This window comes from Fukomys damarensis, unplaced genomic scaffold, assembly GCF_012274545.1.
Source record: "Fukomys damarensis isolate Sample0158 unplaced genomic scaffold, DMR_v1.0_HiC HiC_scaffold_9, whole genome shotgun sequence".
Lineage (NCBI taxonomy): Eukaryota > Metazoa > Chordata > Mammalia > Rodentia > Bathyergidae > Fukomys > Fukomys damarensis.
The window spans coordinates 16,036,609-16,058,434 of NW_022900921.1; positions in this window are offsets into that span (position 1 = coordinate 16,036,609).

The following is a 21,826-nucleotide window of genomic DNA, read 5'->3' on the forward strand; positions in this document are numbered from 1 at the left end:
TTATCTAATTTCTGCCTTTCTCATGTTTATTCCTGGAGTTGTATACAGATGTCTGTATGTTTTTCTCAAGTTACTCTTTAAAAACTTATATTTTTCCAACTATTTTTTGAAGACAATATGAATGATACCTTTATAAAGCTTTTCTGTACACCCTGTGGGATATTATTTATTCTTTCATTGATGGAATTTTGATAGATGGAGATTCAGAAGTTCATTTTTGCCTTGATTCTCCAATGTCCTTGTTACCATTCTCTCTGTTCTCATATGATTCTGATTGCCTTGAAAACAGACAGTTTCATTTCTGACTTCTTTCTAAATATTTGGAATGACATAATACAGAAGTAAAGCTTAGTAAATGCTTACATAAATGAAAAAAATTGATTAGATCTCATCAAAGGACTTTACAGTGTAAGGAGAATCACTTGTCTTGTTTGCTGTAGCTTCTGATAATTTCATACTATTATTTTTTAAGAGCACAGTAGTGCTTCATTCACATGGCATATATTTATTGAACATCTGCTCTATGTCAGTGCTGAGATGCAGACATAAATAAGATGTGGTGTTTGATCTCCAAGGATCCATATTTAAGCAAAGAAGGAGAGAGGTGCTTAAAGCATGATATCTGTAATGAGATAGATAGGCACTAAAAAAGATGCATACGAAGTGTCTCTTCAGAAATAACCATGCCTGGGAAAGGTATCATAGCAGGTTAATGGATATTGTGATTCACTGTTTCTGGATTATACCTTTGTGCATGTACTTCAGGGTAAAAGGCAAACAATATTCTACGCTTTAAGTTTAATTTTACATTTTGGTTTCCATTTTAAATAATTTTTAATTTTCCTGATTACAGTAAGAAATCTTGTAGAAAACTTGGGAAATACAAGAAACTTTAGTGACACTAAATGTTATAATTCTGCTGCTTAGAAAGAATTCTATTTGTTTTTTTTTGTGTGTGTGTTCTCTTTCCCATTTACACGTATATTGAAATAGTCCGCTACATTTAAAAATAATTTGCTATCTCACTACGTACATTTTTATATCCTCCTTTCCCTTTTAGTTTTATAACACAAATGAAATATCTGTATATGAAGAGAATATTAGTATCATTCTATAAACTTAGAATATTGAAAAAATTACATTTTTAGTTTCATTTTCTTAAATTTTTAAAATTATGTAAATGTATAAATAAAAATAGACAACCCTGAACCTTATGTACCCTTCCCCTGGCTATAATAAAAATTAACTAATGTACATTCTGTCTTCATTTATATCTATAATAATTTTTACCTCTTTCCTAAATCTCCTGGTACTATAAATATTTCAGTATGGATTCCTGATACTCTAATATTGTCAAATATCCAGTCAATTAAAAATTTTAAGGAGTTACCCTGGTAAAATGAAATCAAACCTAATAAAATCTAAATATTGAATTAGATATCCCATATATATCCTTTTTAATCTTTCTTCAATTTATTTGGTTAAGGAAGTGTGATTTTGGGGGGGTAATATTTCCCTCGTTCTGGATTTTGCTGACTATGATCTCTTGTTTTAATTTAACACATGCCTTTGTCCTATGTACTTCTAATGAACTGATATTTACATCTAGAAGTTTGATCTGCTGTTTAAACATTTTTGGCAAAAATACATACTAGGTAATTTTGTGTGCTTTTATCAAGAGACAAATAATGTAAGTTGTTTGTTGGTGTTAATAGCTTAGAAAATCATTGTTTAGAACTATTATTTAGGGCAAATTAGGCATTTGCCAAATGGTTGTAATCATTGCTTTAAAGATGTAATTCCATTGTCTTTTGGATTGCATAGTTTCTGTGAAAAGTCTGATAATTTACTTTTTCTTTTTTATATGTATAAACCTGTGTCTTTATTGTACCTGATTGCTTTTCAGATTTTCTCTATATCACTGATTTTTTTTTTTTTGAGGAATTAGCATGAGGACCTTGTACTTGCAAGACAGATGTGTGGTGACACTGAGCTAAATCCCTGGCTCTTTTATCACTGATTTTTTAGTAAGTTTATTATTATGTGCATGGATATAGTGTTGTTTGTATTTATTCTGGTTAAAGTTTATTGATCTTTTTCTTTTTATTGAGTTTATTGGTATATTTTAGGTATACAGTACGTTCATCATTGGGATCTTGTACCTTTCCATGATAGGTCTTGGTTCTCATTTTTTCCCCTTGTCCCGCCCCTCCCTTCACCCTCTCCTCCCCTCCTCATTTACAAACACTTTAATTCCATTTTTTCATTTTCTCACATTTTTTTCTTTTCCCTTATTCCCCTTGCTGTACCCTTCTCACTTTCCCTAAACCTTTAGCCCTTTTCTTCCTATTTCACATTGTTAATTGTCCCATTAGGATCTTGAGTACTATTATAGTTTTTCACACCAGAGAAACTATTTGGTATTTACACGTGTGACTCATTTATTTCACTTAGGAGTATATCCTGAAAATGTATCCATTTTCCTATCAATGACTCTAATATCTAATTTGATCTTTTTGAATTTTTGAGTTGAACGTTTTTGGAAAAATTTTAACCATTATTTCTTCAAAAGTGTTTTGTACTCCTCATTCTTCTGCTTGATATTTTCCTATAATTTACTGCGATTCTATTTTCTCACTTTTCTTTCTCTGCTTTACTTTTATGTGATTTAAAGTTTGCTAATCTTTTATTTTGCAGAATATAATCTACTGGTAAGTAGTAAAATTTTTATTCCATTTATTTTTCATGTCTAGAAGTTCCATTTGAGTCTTCTATCATCTATTTCGCTCTTCATTATGCTTACAGTTTCCTTCAAATACTTGAACATCGTTATTTCTCTCTTCATTATGCTTACAGTTTCCTTCAAATACTTGAACATAGTTATATTAGCTGACCTAACACATGCTTTTTAATAGTTCCATTATGTGTAATATTGGCTAGGGTTTTTAAAAACTGATTTTCCCCATTACTGGGTAAGATGATTGTTGGGTCCGGATGAGTTGGCTGTTTTATCTTCCATGGGGATGTAAGCTCCATGAGGATGGACTTTGGCTGTTTTAATTCACTGACATACTTTCAACACTTGGAACAGGATTTAACTGACTGTATCTTCCCAGTCACTTGCAGAGGTAGAGTTAAAAATCCAGGGGGGATTTCACGAATGGGTAAAAATGGAGATGTGTATGTAGTAAAAAGGACTCACAGTACTTAATCTTCTTGCTGATCTGAGAAGACTTATCATTTGTTTGCCTGTAAATATTCCCCTTTACCTCCCGTTCTTTACCAAGTATGATCTCTGTAATGATCTATCATCTGTAGACAGAACTATAGACTTGAGCTTCTTTTGCTTTTTTGTCCTGAAAAATATCTATGCTAAGGAAGCACACAGATCCTGGACATCTGTTTGAAACTACAGGAAACTGCAGGAAATGTAGAGAGAGAATAAATCAAGAGAACTTTTCTAAGAATTATCCTGATGCATACAAACAGGGACACACACACAAGGACACACAGACATGTTATCTGGTTAGTTTTTTAGCATAGAGTTATAAAAGTGGGATTATAGGATCAAAGGTTATGAACTTTTAAATGCTCTTATAGCAGCTTATCAAATTGCCAGTATATGAACCATATAAGAACTTAACAAAAAAGAAAATGACAGGCGAATTTCCTTAACAAACATTGATGCAAAAATCATCAAGAAGGTGCTTCCAAACAGAATACAACAAATCATTGAAAAGATCATACCAGGGATGCAAGGATTGTTCAACATATATAAAGCATTATATGGAGTGCACCACCTAAACAGAAGTAATGATAAAAATCACAGTCACCTCAATAAATGCAGAAAATCCCTTTGCCAAAATCCACCATTCGTAATAAACCTGTGACAAAATAGGAATATTTTACCTTAAACTGGTTAAAGTAATTTATGACCAACTCACTGTCAACATCATACCAAATGAAGAATTCCCTGTAAAATTAGGAACATGCCAAAAGTGTCTTCTCTCACCACTTCTGTTTAATATACTGCTTGAAACTTTAGTCAGAGAAACAGGCAAGAGAAATAACAGGTATTTGAATAGGGAAGGAAAAACGTCAAAATATCTTTATTCTTAAATGATATGATTCTTTATACAGAAGATGCAAAAAACCCTATCAGAACATCTTAGAACTAATAAATAAATTCAGCCAAGTGGCAGGATAAAAAATCAAGATACAAAAATCAGTAACATTTCTGTACACCAACAGTGAACTCACTGAGAAATACATGGCTTCAAAAATTCATAATAGCTTCAAAAAATTAAATACTAGGAGGTAACCTAGGCAAGGAAGTGAAAAAAGATAGAAGAGAGTAAAAAGTAGAAAGACATATCCAGTTTTTGTATAGGTAGAAACAATATTGTCAGAATAGCTATATTATAAAAATGACATATTGATATTTTGCAATTCCAATAAAAATACAATTAAACATGTCCTCAGAGGTAAAAAAAAAACAATTCTGAAATTTATATGGAACCAGTAAAACCCCAGAATAACCACAGTCATCTTGAGTAATAAGATTAACATCGGAGGCATTACAGTCCCAACCGTAAATTGCAGTACAAAGATGCAGTAATAAAAATAGTATAGTAGTGGGAGAAAAAAAAAAAGAGACATGTTTATGAATGGAATAGAAGAGGGGATACAGAAACAATCCCAAGCACCTTTAGCTACCTGATTTTTGACAAAGGGGCCTATGACATATGCTGGAGAATAGCTATCTTTTTAAACAAATGATTCTAAGAAAACTGTTTATCCATGTGCAGAATGAATCTAGATCTGTGTCTTTAACCTGTACTAAAATCAAATCAAAATACATCAAAGGCCTAGATATAAAATAAGGAATCTGCTGGAAGAAAAAAACTGGTAAAACTCTTCAAGATACAGTCATTGACAAGGATGTCCAGCAAAGAACCCCAATTGCACAAGACATAGAACCAAGAATCAACAAATGGGATTATATGAAATTTACAAAGCTCTGTACAGCAAAGAAAACAGTGAACAAACTAAAGAGACAACCTATCAAATGGGGAAGATTTTTCCAGGCACTTCCTGGATAGAGGACTAATATTTAGAATATACAAAGAATTTAAAAATAGATCTGTCCCCCTAAAACAAAGGATCCAATTAAAAATTGAAATGAATAGATACCTCTCCAAAGAAGTACGCTTGAATAAATATGTGAAAAATGTTTAGCATCTTTGACCATTAGAAAAGTGCAAATCAAAACAGTACTGAGATTCTGCCTTATTGTAATAAGATTGTCTGTTATCAAGGACACAAAGAACAACATAGGCTGATGCGGTTGTGAGGGAAAAGGAATGTTCGTATATTGTTGCTATTGTAAACTAGTGCAAATTCTATAAAAGTCAGTATGAAGATTCCTCGAAAGACTAAAAGTAGAAATTCCATTTGACCCAGAGCTAAAGTCATTTGTATTCCAGTGATACATGAATAACCCAGTTGAAGCACAACGCAAAATAGCTAAGCCACAGAAGGTTGCTGTGTGCGCATCAATATGAACAAAGAAAGCATGGTATACACGGATACTCAAGTGCTATTTAGCAATAAAGAATGATAAATTTGAGTCATTTATAGCACAATGGATGAATCTTGAGATTGCAAATAAAAATAAAATAAATTAGACACAGAAAGCTAGGTAAATATTACATGGTTTCTCTAATAATTTAAAATAATATGGAGAAGGCTGGAAACAGGAAGGTAGACTCTGGAGATAGAGAGGGGATCTGTGGAAGAAAAAGGAAATGGCAAGAGGGAAAAGGGAAATAAAAATGATCAAGATGTAATATGTATATGCTCCCATTTCCAAGATAAATGTAATTACTTTGTATTGTAAGCATATACTAATAAAAATTTTTTTTAAATGCTACTATATGGAGAGTCATTGGTTGAACACTACCCAGACTTTTTAGCTAACGAGTCAAAAGGGAGCTTTAGGCCATGGTTACTGTTCCGTTGGTATTTCTTATCATATATAAACTCATGCACTAGTATGTTTAGGTGCTCTGTCAGCACTTACAAACCCCATGTGTTGTCCACTTATCTAAGGCAAAGTTGCACTTGCTTGTAAAGTCTCCAACCCATCCAGTTTGTGCTGATATTCCTATTAATCAAGCAATTTGAGGAGTAGACCAGAAAGTATGACATGAAAAGCAGAAAAGAAGTATTATTTTTTTCACTTACTAGACTAATCCATCCAGTCTTCTTAATAATTTATTGTTATATTCCAAAATTCTCGTAAGAGTGCCCTAAACTTAGATATAGGGGCATAGCATCATCTATAGGCATACAACAATGATAGGCAGAGAAAAAAGAAGTCCTAGAGCAGACAAATGAAGAGATATTAGTAATATATTATTTTTCAGGATTTAAGATTATATTTATGTTGGGATACAGGATAGTGTTTTATCACGACTCAAGCAGATGATTTTTCATATATTCCCTAATTTTAATAATTTAGTAATTATTTGTAAAAGTTGAATGTTGCATTACTAATGGAAAGTTTCATTGTAATACTAAACATTTTCTTTGTTACAACTGATTAATATATACTGAGTATTGCCATAGACTGGATTTTTTACTTCCTCAATCCCCAAGTTCATAATCATCCTTCCATGGTTTGGTATTATGACATGAGACATTTGAATGCCACTTAGGTCTCAGTAACATCAGCAGTTGCTGCCTCCATGGTGAGATTAGAGTACTTATAAGAAGGAAAAAACTGGAGCTGTATATGTCTGTGTGCATAACAGGAAGAAGCACCTTACCAGATACTTGATCTGCTGCTGTTATGATCTTGGACAGCTCAGACTCCAGAACTAAGATAAATAAATGTTTATTGTTTAAGCTATCCAGTTTATCATATACCGTTAGAGTAGCTCAAACTGACTCAGATAGGTACTTTATGGACTTCAACTCTAGATGATTTTACATTATTTTTAACATACTCCCTTATCTATTTCTTTCATCTCTGATTCTTTAATGCTTAATTTCACTTATTGAATTTCCTGAACTTTTAACCGAAGTCATCTTCAATTTTTCATTTTCTCAACTGCTATGCATTGTATTTCTTCCATAATGGCACTTGGGTAATAGTTTTCTATTGCCTTCATGTAGGTTTATATAAAGAATAAAAATTTCCATATTCAAGTTTAAGTCTACTGATTTTTCACACATGATATCTTTAAGTAATTTTTATGGAATATTAAAAGTGAAAATTTCCTAAGATTGATATTATGTATTTTCTTTCCATACATTTTCTCTGCTAAAATCAGTTATTTTTAAAATTATTAAAACAATTACATTTTTTCAGCTCTAATTGAGTTTATTGGTACATTTTAGGGCTACAGTACAGTTACATTCATTGTTGGGATCTTGTACCTCTACATGACAAGTCTTGGTTCTCATTTTTTCCCTGCCCTCCCTTCACCCCCTCCTCCCCTCCCCATCTACAACCACTTTATTTCCATCTTTTCATTATCTTACATTTTTTTCTTTTCCCTTATTGCCCTTCTCCTACCCATCCCACCTTCCCTACACCTTTAGCTCCTTTCTTCCCATTTCTCAATGTCAGTAATCTTATTAGGATCTTCTGTATTATTGCAGATTATTAACAGCAGAGAAACTATTTGGTATTTACACATGTGCCTTATTTATTTCACTTAGGAGTATATCTTCAATATGCATCCATTTTCCTATGAATGAATCTATTTTCTCATTCTTTATGGCTGAGTAATATTCCATTTTGTAGAAAAACCACATCTTCTTTATCCAGTTTCCAACGGATGGACAAATAGGCTGTTTCCAGGTTTTAGCTATTACAAACTGTGCCTCTATAAACATGGATGCACATACTTCTCTGTGATATGATTCTTTAAGTTCTTTTGGAAAGATACCCAGCAGAGGGATGGCTGGGTCAAATGGAACCTCCCAGTCCAAGCTCTTTGAGGTATCTCCATATTGATTTCCATAGTGGTTGCACTAGTCTGCACTCCCACCAACAATGGAGAAGGGTTCCTTTCTCCCCACAACTCCGCCAACATTTGTTCTTATGTGATTTCTTGATAGCAGCCATTCTTTGTGGGGTGAGGTGGAATCTCAGTGTTGTTTTCATCTGAATTTCTGGAATGACCAGTGATGTGGAGCATTTTTTCATATATTTACTTGCTGCTTTTACTTCTTTGTCTGATAAATATCTGTTCATTTCTGATGCCCATTTTTCAATCGGGTCTTTATATTTGGCAGGGGCTGATTGAAATTATTAAAACATTTACATTTATCTCAAAGCAATAGGCATGTGTTGTATTTGCAGTATTATCTAATCATAGAAAAGGTCTAAAATGTGGACTTTTTCTTATAAAAGAAAAATCTCTAATTAATTTTTAATTGTCTCACTGTCTTTAGTTCTCTCCCTCAGGATAATCAACAAACATCTTGGTAATACATAAAATATTCTTGATGAGTCTGCATCTTATGCTGTGGTGTTATAGGGACTCTACTAATTAAAGTTACCTACAGCAGTGGTAATGGAAGCCATGGAAGTGAGACCAGCGTTGCGGAAATAACCCTCTCTTTCAAGACATCTTCTATGTTGCTCATTGTTGATTTGTGTTCATCCAGCATTGGGTCAAATAAGGTAACTGTTACTATTTGTAGTAAAATGCCTAGCTAAGTATTATAAACAATTTTTTTGCACATTCTTGTTACGTGAAACAGATTAATAATGACAATATTTAGTGCTCTCCTCTAGGGAATACAGCCTATACTCTTGTCAGGAATTCAGAGTATTTAAAGATCTGGCTTCGATCGAGTGACTATTGTGATTTTCTACCCTATCCCTTTCCTCATGTTATTCATTCTCCATAGACTACCCTTCTCCTTTACTCTTTATCATTTTTACATCCGTCCTTCAAGCTATTGGATGAGACTTACTACAGTTGCAAAAACAAATGGTGGTTTAATGAAAATGTCTTCTGTTCATTTTTTCTTGTAATTTTAGAAACTTGTAATTTCCATGTATTTGTTGATCTGCTCCGTTGTCTCCTAGATTAGAATGCCATGCAGAATCTGTCACAGTTTTACTGACTATCAAATAAGTATTTGTATCTGTGTCAGGACTAGCACAAAATATGTGCCCTGTAAGTATTTATCAATGAATAGAAGTTACATGACCCTGAACCCACTATGGATCCTTCATTGTATAGTCATAAATAGTGTTTTCCTTTTCTTTTCTCTAGTGTGTATACTGTGTACAGAGTAGGTACTCAATGACTATTGAATTACAATAAGATTTGATAAGCGACTCAGGCTTTTGTGTGTGTGTGTGTGTGTGTGTGTGTGTGTGTATGTGTGTGTGTGTGTGTGTTAGATTGGACCCAGTAGTAAAGGCAAAGTAGAGTTTTGATTGTTAGTGTTGTATAGTTAGAGTTATTTTAACCTTCAGCCACTCTCTTACCGAAGGCTCGCCTGTGTATGCTATTTCACAGTAATGTGCAATGACTGTACCCAGTAGAATGATCTCAATGCAAGCTCATTTGCAGCACTTTAAAAACAAACTCCAGAGCCACATATTACAATTGTTTTCTTCCTTTTTAATCTTACCTCATTAGGTGTAGAGGGTAAGGGTGGTGTAATGTGTTGAAATCTGTCAATACTTTGTTTCTCATTCATTAAAGGGCTCAGATCCTCCTTTCTGAGAGGCTCCATTTACCAGGGAGGGTGAGAAGAAAAACACTAAACAGGTGTTCTTGAGTAGAAAAACAGCAGTTTCAAGCAACTCACAAGGGAAGAACTTGGACGTTTCAGATTCTGAAGTTGTCGCTAGGAAATAAATTTGTGTTATACATTTGCTTCTCATAAACAGACTTTCTTTAATATAAATTTCTGCAGTTCACAAGGCCCCTGATTCTCTGAGGGTGGAGATGCTTCACGGAGGAATTGTACTGCGCAGAGAAGGTGAATATATTCCCAGATACTTTTCAAATGTACCCATATGATTGGAGTAATAGTATGCTGAGCAGCTAATAGGGAATTCCAGTTTTCACTAGGATGAAAAATATCTGTGGTAGACATATCAGTAAGTGAGAAAAATATCTATGGTAAATAGATTGATTAGCCTGACTGATGAGAAAGTATCTGACTTTTGAGGAATCTAATCTCAAATTTAAATGTTTTTATAACACCATGAGATTACTTGTTAAAGAGTTATAATAAGTATTTTATTTGACAGGAATGTATAGTATTGTGTTCATCTTTTCTGAAATAATATTATTTAAAACAAGAGGAAAAAGTACATTTAACGAGCCATTTTCTATATGAATGATTCCAAAAATGTTGTCCCCAAAGCAAGATCATCAGCATAAAGTTGTAGCTTGTTAGAAATGCATGTTCTTAAGCCATTTGTAGAATTTCAGAATCCAAAGTTTTGGGAGTGGCATCCAGCAATCCAGCAATGTGTTCAGCAAGCACTTTTTAGTGGGAGAATCATTGTACTATAGGAATTCATTTAACTAATTAGACAGTATTTATTGAGTAATTAATTCTAGACATTCTTTCAGCTGCTGATAATACAGCAGACAAATAAATAGCCGAACTCTTACTTTCTTGCAACTTACATTCTAGCAGATGGTCTTGAAAGATCAAAGGCAATGAGACATGCATTAGAATACATACTTTTGGGCTTTACTAGACGTTTTTCTTTTCAATGACAGCATTGGTTGAAGTAGGTCCTTGGCAGGAGCTATAAGATAAAACTTTGGAAACACAACCAGATTTACTTTATTGGACAATATTAACTTCTTTCCCTTCCATCCCCAGCTCTGCTGAGAGTGTTGTCAGTATCTTTAAAGTAGATACTCATTCAAGGCCTGTATGGAGTTGAATTGCATAGATTTATTTGCTCAAATAATTTATTGTTTTTCTATGCCTGGCCTTCTAATGTGTGAATTAGAAATGCATTGACACATGATCCTTGGCATCTGGGTTTTTATTTTATGAAGCTATATCATTAAATTAAATGTTATAAAGGCTACAACTGAGTATCAATTCACAAATGTCTGAAATTAATCTGTAATAATGTATGGTTTAAGTTATTATATATATAAAAGTAAATATCCTTATGAAAAATTAAAGGAAAAATGGTTCCTATCTGCTGGACATTAGGCATGTTAGAATCAATGAGAATTCAGTACCTCTCTTCTAGCTAGTCATTTATTCAAATGTTTTCTCCCAACTTTGAAAAATGTTGATAATAAAGCAGCAATAAATCAACAGTGATAACATCTATAGCATCCATATAAGCATTTTATTTTTTCTCTCTAAATACCCTACACACTGCCAGATGTTGTGGCACATCCTTGTAATTCCAGTACACAGGAGGGATAGGCAGAAGAAAAACAAGCTCAAGGCCAGACTCACCAACTTAGCAAGACCCTATTTCAAAAATAAAATTCAAAAGGGCTGAGGATGTAGCTCAGTGGTAGAGCCCTTGCCTAGCAAATGTGAGACCCTGGCTACAATCCCATTACAGCTAACAAAACTAAACTAAATTACACTAAACTAAATGACTCCCCCTGCACATTTTGCCATTCCATTTGAAAGTTAAATATTTTCACTCGAAATAATTCAGCATAGATCTCTTGTGAATGTGAACATTTTCTGAAATTTCTAGAATGTCTTATCACTCCTAAGAAAATAAGAGTAATTCAAGAAATTATTAGATGTTTAATTGCTTTTCAAATATCTGCAGTTTTTTCCAAAGGTGTCTTTATTTTTTCTTTCTTAATGAGTTTATTGGTACATTTTAGGGATACAGTACAGTCACATTCATCATTGGGATCTTGTACCTTTACATGACAGGTCTTGGTTCGCATTTTTTCCCCTTGTCCCTGCCCTCCCCTCCCCCTCTCCTCCCCTCCCATTTACGAACACTTTATTTCCATTTTTTCCTTTTGTCATATTTTTTTCTTTTCCCTTATTCCCCTTCCCCTACCCTTCCCACTTTCCCTACACCTTTAGCCCTTTTCTTCCTATTTCACATTGTCAGTAATCTCATTCGGATCTTATAGTTTTCACACCAGAGAAACTATTCAGTATTTATACATGTGTGACTTATTTATTTTACTTAGGAGTATATCCTCACAAAGGTGTCTTTTTTATACTTTTTAAAAAAAATAACCCTCCCTATGATGATCCATTCAGGGATTCTAAAAATTGTTTTGTTTCTATTCTTATTAGGTTTCTTAATTTAGAATATTCCATGTACCTTGTTTTCTCTATGATTTTGATATTTTGAAGATTTCAGGTTAGTAATTATTATGGTTTATATCTAAAATGCCCCCTCCCGAATCTTAGGTGTTTATAAGAGGGGCTTTTGGAAAATGATTGAATCATGAGGATGCTAATGTGACCAGGGGGTTAGTCCGCTGAGGAGTTCATGGCTGAATGTGCTGTTGAGAGGTGAGGTCTGGTTAGGAGACGTTGAGCACTGAGGATGTGACCTGGAAGTGTATGTTCTTATCCTCAGTACCTTTCCCTCTCTCTGCTTCCTAGCTTCCCTGGGTTGAGCAACTTTGCTCTGCTAAGCTCTTCCTCTGTGCCCTTTCTCCCTCAGAGCCAGCCAGCTGTGGACTGATGCTGGGAGACTAAGAGCCAAACAAACTTCTGTTTTAAGTTAAGGGTGTAGGGCATTTTGTTCCAGCAAAGGGGAAAGTGACTCATACACCTATCTAGTACAGTCACTTCTTTGATTTGCCTGCTTGTTTCCTTTTGGTATCATTTAGTGTACACATCTATTCCCTGAATGTACTGTGCACTAGGGTTCAGATCTAAAGACTTGACTAGATTTCATTTAATAAATGTTTGACTACTGTAATGTGGCCAGCCGAACAGATAAAGCCTTGCTCTCCACAAGCTCAGATTCCACTTGGACAAATCGTGTATACAACAAATATTTACCTCGTGATAAATGCTATGACCAAAATTAAACAACACAATGCGATAGTAAGTTAGTGATGGGTGATGATAAAGGAGATGACCACACAAGATCTCATGCAGACATGATGTTTGAGTTGACCTGAATGGAAATTTGGAAGTCAGGAATGGGATGAAGAAAATCAACTCACCTTCCACTGACTAAAACAAAGACATCTTGGAAGATGCTGAATTTTGTGTGTGGGGGGGTTAATGAAAGGAGAGAGTGACAAAGTCTTAAGAATTTTAGGAGAATTAGGTAAGCCATCAGATAAGGATCCATGGTAACAATCTTGATCAATCAGATAATTCTAGTGAATTTTGGAGTGTGTGCCCTCTGGAACAAGCCACAGGATTCTTTTTTTAATTGGCTGGGTACAGTGATATAAAAAGGAGAAACATGAAAACAGATACCAAAAATTATAGTTGAAGTTTGTTGATCTTCTTTATCCTTTCAAGTTGCTAATAACTACTATACCAAATTTCTTTGGGAGTTGCATGCCGCAAAAATCCAGACCACTATTGTGGGAAATTGGGAAAGTGAAATAATTCCTGGTTCTTCTTCTGTCATGTTTGTCTCCCTTTTTCTCCTTCCGTGAGAATGTTCATTTGAATTGGCAGAAAAACAGTATAAGACTGGACATAGAAATTTCTATCCTACTGAGATAGATACTGTGTCAGAGGAAATATCCACTTAGACAAGCTGTCTACATGTAATAGGAAGTATCTGGTCTATGGGTGATGTCTCAGCCATTATTTGGCCTGTGGGAGAGGTTTTGGATGTGGATCAGAAAGACAACGGGAAATGCTTTCTCTGGAAGTGTGCAGGAGCGAGATGATTGAATTCTAGCTGTTGGAAAGAAAATCCTAGGGAGAAAAACAGAATGGAGCAACTTGATGTTCCTCACAACTATTCCCAATAACTATTCCTAACAAACATTTATTGAAATCTTAAAGAAAACAACCAGAAAAGAAGTCCTTTACCAGAATGTTGGAATGTTGGATTCTGTTTTCACAATAAAGTGTGTGTGTGTGTGTGCTCTGCTTATTTAGGAAAAGAGTAATCAGGATGAATATATTATTCCATGATCATAAAATACATTTAAGGAAAATTTATAGTCAATTCACACGCTTTCAAAAGACTGTGGTCTAGAACAGTATCTATTAGAACTTTCTGATACCAGAGAAGTGTCCTCTACCTGCACTAACTTAATAGCCTCTGGCTACATGTGACTGTGGAGCACTTAGAATGTAGTTGGTGTAAATGAAGCCTTGAATTTTTAATTTAATTGTATTTAATCAATTCTAATTTTAATTTAGATAGCCCTGTGTTACTTTGACTATCATTTTGGAAGGAGCAGATTTAGAGAGGTGCCAGGGAAGTTTTTTAGAAACAGACAAGATCTGGTTCTACATTCTGCCACATTTTTCAGTCTTGGATTATGGTGACTAGTATATTTTCATGGCTTTTATTCCCAAATTGAGTGCTAACAGATAATAACATCTTCTATGGTTGTTAAATTATCTGGAGCTTGAGCTTTTCTTGTCCTTAACCTTCTAGCTGTGTTAGCACAGTTATCTGCCTACTTCAGCTTTAAGATGGCTCTTCAGTCTTAAAGCAGCAAAATCCTAAGTTTCTTCTTTCTCTCATTTGTTCTTCTCATTACATCTATTACATTTTCTTTAATATTTCAAATAAATTTTTTTTGTACCGGGAATCGAACTCAGGGCCTCATGCTTGCCAGGCAGGCACTGCATGCTGAGCCACATCCCCTGCCCTTTTTTAATATTTGAATTGTCACTACAGCTCAGAACAGCTCCTTTGGACTCAACCACAGGCTCTGATTCATATGTTCTATGAGAAAATGTATCTAATTCTGATCTCTTCTCTGGCCTATCTTAGAATCTCATGCTAATTCAAATTTGCTGTTTGATATGCAAAAATTGAAGTTTAAAATTAAAATAAAACTCATCATTCTCCTACCAAAATGAATTGCTTGTGTTGGAATGAAAAGGCACCCTTGTACTTCCATCAGCCAGATTTTTAGATGTGACGATTCCTAGCTTTTCACGCTTCTTTACCCTTCCTCTTCACTTAGTCAATACATGCTAGCAATTCTTCTCTTAAAAAGTACTATAGAAGCATCTGTTCATTTCGATGCCCATTTTTGAATTGTGTCTTTGCATTTGGGGGGTCTGATTTTTTCAGTTCTTTTTATATTCTAGATAGTAGTCCTTTGCTGAGGTGTAGCTGGTAAAATTTTTTCCCACATTGTAGGTTGTCTCTTAGCTCTCTTGGTGATATCTGTTGCAGTGCAGAAACTTTTTAATACAATAAGATCCCAGTGGTTTATTCTTTTTGCAAGTTCTTGTGCTGCTGAGCATTTGTTCATAAAGTCTTCTCCCTGGCCAATATCTTCAAGATTTACTTTCCAGTAAGTTTAGTGTTTCTGTTTTGATATTTAAATCTTGAATCTGCTTGTATTTTCGATGACTGCGTGGTGAAAGATAGGGATCTAGTTTTAAACTTTGGCCATTTGAAAGCCAGCTTTTCCAACACCATCTATTGAAGAGGCTGTCTTTCCTCCAGTGAGGATGGTTTGCTCCTTTGTCAAGGATGAGGTAGCTGAATATGTCTGGTGTTGTTTCTGCATCTTCTAATCTATTCCACAGACATTTCTCAGACAAAGAAGTGAAAACAGCAAATAAATATATGAAAAAATGTTCCACATCACTGGTCATTAGAGGGATGCACATGAAAACAACACTGAGATTCCACCTCACTCCACAAAGAATGGCTGCTATTAAGATATCAGCCAATAACAAATGCTGGCAGGGCTGGGGGAGAAAGGAACCCTTGTTGGTGGGAGTGCAGACTGGTGCAATCACTGTGGAAATCAACATGGAGATACCTCAAAGAACTAGGATTAGAGGTTATATTTTACCCAGATAACCCTTTGCTAGGTATCTTTCCCAAAGAACTGAAAGAAACATACCACAGTGATATGTGTGCACCCATGTTTTTAGCAGCACAGTTCATAATAGGTAAAACTTGGAAACAACTGCAATTCCCATCAACTGGAGACTGGATAAAGAAGGTGTGGTTTTTCTACAAAATGGAATGCTACTCAGCCATAAAGAACAAGAAACTAGAAACATTTATAGGTAAATGTATGCACATTGAAGGTATAGTCTTAAGTAACATAAATATAGGACACACTTGAGTAAATACCAAATAATTTCTCTTGTGTGAAAAATTAAAAGTGTAAATAAGGTTCAAATGGTCTGACTGGGAGTGTGAAAATGGCTAAAGGGGAAGTGGGAATGGGAGGGGAAAGGAAATAAGGGAAAAGAAAAAAGTGAAAAAAGGAAGAAATGGAAACAAAGTCTTTGTAAATAGGGAAGGGTGAAGGGGGTGAAGGGAGGATAGGGTTATGGGGAAAAAACAAGAACCACGTTATATCATGTAAAGGTACAAGATCCCAAGGTAAATGTAACTGTATTGTTTGTTTTGAATGTAATGATAAACTTAATAAACAAAAAAGTACTATAGAGAACATTATGAATTTCCACTCTGCCTTTGTGGAAGGGTGATGCGAATGTTCCCTTTATAGTTCCAATTTTAGTATACATGCTGCTGGGCTAAGCACAGTTCTTCATTTTTAGTGGCTGTTAGATTGTAGCATCCTTCCCACTAGCTGTCCTCTGGCTTAGCTCTTCTTTAGTTGACATGTACATTATTTTCAGTCCCCTAATTGGTGTCATTACCTTCTGTCTCAGTTGGAATTGTACTTACCACCCCAACTCCTCATTGGAGTCTTCTGCCTACGTCTTTCCCTTCAGGAATGCTGGCCTGCCTATTCTTGCTGAATAACTTGCTTTTCACCCTGTTACCTTTGTTTATAACTATTAGCTGTAACAAAACTGATTTATCTTGTGTGTTTGAATGCTACATGCCGAAACCCTTTAAGCTTTATTCTGTTATCATGCCTTATACTCGGAGTATATGGAGTTATGTCCAGACATTGAGCTCTGTGTCTTTCAAGGACCTTACAACATTGTGTGGAGAACCTGGCTAGTAAATTGGCACCTCTCATAGGGTGTGATAAACTTCTATGTTATCATCATCGGGAAGCCATCATAAACTCCTTTGGCTCCTCTGAACTCAGATATAGTCACTGGGCATTTAGTTACACTAATAATTTTCATCTGTTCTTTTATAATTGGTACATTTTAATGGCTATTCTTATTTCTTTTATTAGCCTATAAACTCCTTAAGGGCAGAGAATAAGTTTTTTTGTAGTTGAATATATGCTTTAGCTGCTATCACACAACATTTTATATGAAACGTCTATGTTAAATACCTGAAGTTTGTAGGTATAGTTTACTTTGGGGATTCTTTTCTATGCCTTGCATAATTATTCCTCTGTCTACACAAAGTACAGGAATGTAGTTAGACAAAATGAGATTTGTTTGTACTCAGTTTATATTTAATATTGCTTTTAAACATATACATTGAGTTGTGCTATTTAAGGAATAATAAACACTGCAATCTGTTGGGTGCTTATCCTTTATATTCCCCTTGATACAAAATACTCAGTAAATCTTAAAAGTAAAATATATGAAAATTGCATTTTTAAACTCCCATGAAATTTCTGAAATATATTAATAATCATAAGCCAATAATAAAATAATATGTATTAGATTGTGCAAGCAGATGTGGTTTTTAGTGCATTTTTTATTAATACAGTTGTATTTATGAATGCCTATTTGGATGAAGTAGATTTTTCTGATAAATTACAAGTAAATATAAATGAGCTATAATCTTACTATAGTTTCCTCGATTAAAATTTAATATTACTGCATTTTTTCCATTAAGCTTATTGGTACATTTAAAGCAAACAATACAGTTACATTTAATACTAGGATCTTGTACCTTTACAAGATAGGTCTTGGTTCTCCTTTTTCCCCATACCCCTGCCCTCCCTTCACCCCCTTCACCCTTCCCTATTTACAAAGACTTTTTTTCCATTTTTTCCTTTTTTTCACATTTTTTTTCTTTTCCTTTATTTCCTTTTCTCTCCTCTTCCCACTTCCCCTTTAGCCATTTTCTTCCTATTTAACAGTATTGGCTGAACCACTTGAACCTTATTTACACTTTCAGTTTTTCACACCAGAGAAACTATTCAGTATTTACTCTGGTTTAGACCCAGATGTTTATTAGAATACTTTTTAGGGGGGAATTCACTTTCTCTGTGGAACATTTTTGTCTTTGTTTTTGGTTTAATTTTTATTTTTTGATACCAGGGATTGAACTTGGGTCCTTGAGCTTGCAAGGCAGGTGGCAGAACCACTGAGCTAAATCCTCAGCCCTTTTGATTTGATTTAATTTTTTTTTGTTTTTTAGGTACCAGGGATCGAACTGTGGTCCTTGTGCTTGCAAGGCAGATAGTAGAATCACTGAGCTAAATCCCTGGCCCTCAATTTGCATTTTTTATATCTTATGTAGATGAAATTATACAGTGTATACTCTCTCCTGTTTGCCTTCTTTCACTTAGATGGTTGTTTTGCGACTTAACTGTTATAGCATTTAAAAATAGTTCCCTACTTTTTCTGGAGAAGTAGTATTTCATAGCATGGATATGCTATAGTTGTTTCATTTATCAGCTGATGACATTTGGGCTGCTTTCAATTTTGGACTTTTACAAATAAAGTACATTTTTTTATGAACAAATTCTTTCATTTATCTTACATGAACTTTTTTTTTTTTTTGTGGTACTGGGGATTGAACTTGGGACCTTGTGCTTCAGAGGCAGGTGGTAGAACCACTGAGCTAAATCCCCGGCCCCTTACATGAACATTTAGAGTTGAAGAGATTGAATCATCTTAAAGATATTGGCAACATGTTTTTCAAAGATACAGTATCACTTATATTTTCATAACAAAATGTGAAAATTTTGGTTGTTCTCCATTTGGTATGCCTAAATTTTACCATTCAGATCTTTTTGTACTCGTATCTCATTGAGGTTCACATTCATGTTCCCCTGATGACTGACATTGTTTAGCAACTTTGCATGTATTTTTCAGATAATTGAATACTTTTGTGAAATTCTGCTCAAATATGTCACCAGATTTTTAAAATGTTATTATTACATGGTAAGACTTACACACTTTATGCATCTTTCATCTGACATGTTTTGTTACTACTTTCTTTGAGTCTGTGGTTTGTCTCATTTTTAATAAATCTTTGAAGAGAAAAATTTAAGTATAATGAAATTTATTTATTGTGGGATTGTACTTAATGTGTTCTATAAAAAACTTTTGCCTAACTTACAGCCAAAAAGGTTTTTATCTTGTTTTTTTTTTAAAGTGCTATATCTTTCAGTAGTGCATTTTGTATAAGGTATAAATTATGGTACAACTTTTTTTTTGCATAATGACTCCAAAGCCATTTGTAGAGATGAATATTTTCCCACTAAATTATTTTCATGACTTTGATGTCTTAAGTAATGAGAAGTCCACTTTCTCTGTCTGCATGATTGTTGTTGTTGGAATTTTCATATACACTGAATTATAAAGCCTGAGCTATTTTGTGGCTAGTTCATTTCACTTAGAATAGTGTTTTTATGTCATAGCATACATAAACACTTTATTCATTTTTATGACCAAATAATATTCCATTGCATGGTTATACCATGTATTATTTATCTGCTCATCAATTGATGGATATTTAGGTTATTTCTAGTTTTTTATTCTGCTGCTGTGAACATTTGTGTTCAAGTATTTTTGTGGGGAGAATTGTTTTTATTTCTTTTGAGTGTATCCTAGAAATGGAGTTTATGGGTTATAGTTTAACTTTGTTTAACTTTTTGAATAACTGTCAAATTGCCTTTTATGGGAGCTATTCCGTTTTGCATTCCCACAAGCAGCAAATGTGTGATGATTCCATATATCTGCATCCTCACAGGAAGGACATGAGAATGTTGTCATTTATTGTTTCTTGTGAGTGTGATATAGCATCTCTCTGTAGTTTCGATTGGCATTTCCTTAGTGACTAATGGTGTTATCTTTTTATATAGACATCAACCATTTTCTTCTTTGGGGAAATGGCTATTAATTAAATTTAAAGTCATCTTTGGAACCGGAAGGGCCGCCTGAGAAGGAATGCTGGTGGCCTATGATAGCAGTTAGTTTCCAGCTGATACTTTGGAAGGACATACAGTGTTAAAACCTACAGTCACAAGGACTGGATTCTTATCAGTGATCCGAATGAGCTTGAAAGTAGATCCTAGAGTCGACATGAGTGGATTATCCCAGTGACCTGAATGAGCTTAAAGGTGGGATCTCTGTGAAGCTTCACACGAGAGCCCAGCCCAGTTGGCTCCTTGATTTTGTTCGTGTGAGATGTGGGTATTTTGAGAATCCAACTGAGATTTCCTGAACTTCATATAATAAATGAGTGTTGGTTTAATACACTAAGTTTGTGGTAATTTGCTACATAATAATGGAAAATGAATGCAGAAATATATAATTTTACATTTTGCCTGTGTTCAAAGTTCTGACTACTTTGTACTGCTATGTCGAGGAGTGCTTTAGCTCTGTGTGGTGGCTGCCACTTCTAGTCAGCTGCTGGGGTAAATGCCCACTTCATTTTACTTTTTCTTTATTTTCTGTTGGTCACTGTCTATTTGGAGCTCAGCATTGCTACTCTGGGTTTTTCTGTGATTTATCTGGGTAGCTAGCGGTCACCCTCTGTATAGCTTCCCTTTTCTCTCATATTTGCCACAGATAGATTTAACAATTGGCCTTTTTTAAAATTTATTTTTTATTGTACATGTTTGCAATACATCATGTATACATTCATTGAGTGGAGTTTGTACATGTACATATCACATCTTAATCCTTCTTACTTTCTGTTCTCTTCCTCTCTCTCTTCTTCCTCCTCCACCCTTTTCTGTATTTCTTAAGGCTCACCTAATAGTACTAAAGACTTGAAACTACAATTTGTGTGTTCCGAGGCCATGTCTTTCCAGAAGGTGCATCTGCCTGGACCCTTCATATTCCCTTTCCACTCTTAGCTTCCTATCTGGTTACTAGGATCTACTCTCTTGGTTATTCTACTCTTATCTAATGCAGACATTTATTAATTATTTTTAGTATCATTGTTCAGATTGCCTTTGAATTATGACTGAAAAATTTGTACTATAGCATGCAATTAACTTTCTGTATCTGTTGGTTTCACAGCCATGGATGCAATGAAGTATGAATAAGAAATATTAAGAAAAAATTAGACCCATGCTGCACACATAGATTTTTAAAAAGCTTGTCACTGTTTCTTAGAGAATTTAGTTGTTCCGTAAACATTATTTACCTAGCACGTGTATTGTATTACTTACAAATCATCTAGAGATTATTTAAAGTATTCATCAGGATATTCATAAATTATGTGAAAATGTACCATTTTATATAAAAGATTTGAGCGTCCATGAATTTCAAGTTCTTAAAGGAGTCCTAGAAATAACCCCCCACAGATACTGAGGAATGAATGTATGTAATTTTCTAAAATCCTGAAATATCTCAATAAAATTATCAGGGTTTTAAAAACCACTTTGTTCATATTCTGTGTGTGTGTGTGTGTGTGTGTGTGTGTGTATACACATGAGCACATGTGTGCAGTGATGGGGATCAAACCCAAGGCTTTGTGTGTGCTAAACATGTGCTGTGCCACTGAACTGTACCCCTAGTCTATGCTTTAATTCTTAAAGTTTGGCCATTTAATAGCATCTTGTCACTC